This window comes from Corvus brachyrhynchos, unplaced genomic scaffold (assembly GCF_000691975.1).
Source record: "Corvus brachyrhynchos isolate BGI_N302 unplaced genomic scaffold, ASM69197v1 scaffold19, whole genome shotgun sequence".
Taxonomy (NCBI): Eukaryota; Metazoa; Chordata; class Aves; order Passeriformes; family Corvidae; genus Corvus; species Corvus brachyrhynchos.
The window spans coordinates 3375951-3377036 of record NW_008246061.1 but is presented as its reverse complement, the minus strand read 5'-3'; the positions used below and the strand labels follow the sequence as shown (position 1 = coordinate 3377036).

Genomic DNA, 1086 nt, shown 5'->3' with positions numbered 1-1086 from the left:
CCCAAACGATAAGCTCATGAGGGCCTTCCCACTGGTTAGTGAGTAAATTCCGCACCCAGACTTTTGCCCGGGGCAGCTGTCTCTCGCCTGCAGACTGCAATGAGAGAAAATGATTCAAAATAACAGGATTATTTGAATTTTGTAAGGAGATTAGTTGTATACAAAGCTTTTGCTAGTCGGCTTCAGTAACCAAATTCAAAGGTTCCTGTGAGAATCATTCAAAAGCCATGATAACAGCACTTAATCCAACTAACTGAGCAGAGCCTGACTCGGATTGGTAGGTTAATCAATCACTGCAAAGGCAGTGTAGGACACTATGCGCCCTTACACACAGTGACCCCTGATAAAAATTTGTCCCAATCCATACACCCCAAGCTGCCAACACGTCCCGTCCCCAAAGGTTAAGGGAAGTGGTAGCAACATAAGGCCTAATTGTAGCTGTGTGCCCCTCTGAATCCTTCACCATCACAGGCCGTTCGCTTAAATAGCTCTGTGTAGTTCCTCCTAATCCTGTGATGGCCGATCCCACTGGGATAAAGTCCACGAGGGAGGCCACACAGAGAAGGAGATGATAGTTACATCAGCACCCGTATCAATCAAACCTTGAAGCTGAGTCCGGGGTGGATGGGCGTTCGGCAGGATCAGGGTACATGTCATCTGTGGCCTTTGGTAAGAGATGTCTGCAGTCCAGAAGGCCTGCAGAAGTCCCGTAGATCCACTGCCGTTTTCTCCGTGAATTTGTTGTTCTATCCTGGGGACACAAGACTTAAAAGGTACTAATTTAGCAAGGCAGGTCTTTTCAGGAATAGTTACAGGGGGTTTTTGCGTGGAGACCATAGCATGAATCTTACCTGTAAAGTCAGCATCAATAAGTCCTGAGTGCACTTGGATTCCTTGATGGGTAACATCAGGTTTTCCCACCAGCATCGCACTGGATCCCTGGGCTAAGGGTCCATATGCATCCAAGGGAGCCTTATAAATACCGCTAGAGTCTAATAGGACTGCTGCTGAGGTGTGGACGTCAAAACCATCTGATCCCTGGGTGCCGTCTCTAGGGTGGCTGAGTAGGCTTGTTCCCGTACCCGT

The 1086-nt window shown here is 48.2% G+C and overlaps 1 long non-coding RNA gene across 1 annotated transcript in view; it reads left to right on the top strand.

The window, feature by feature from the left end:
- Positions 1–67: 67 nt before the first annotated feature.
- Positions 68–1086, top strand: part of LOC108449678 — a 3381-nt gene continuing 2362 nt past the window's right edge. The window contains exons 1-2 of the long non-coding RNA XR_001865936.1: positions 68–78; positions 1069–1072. This is a non-coding gene — a long non-coding RNA (uncharacterized LOC108449678). The remainder of the gene's footprint in view (positions 79–1068; positions 1073–1086) is intronic.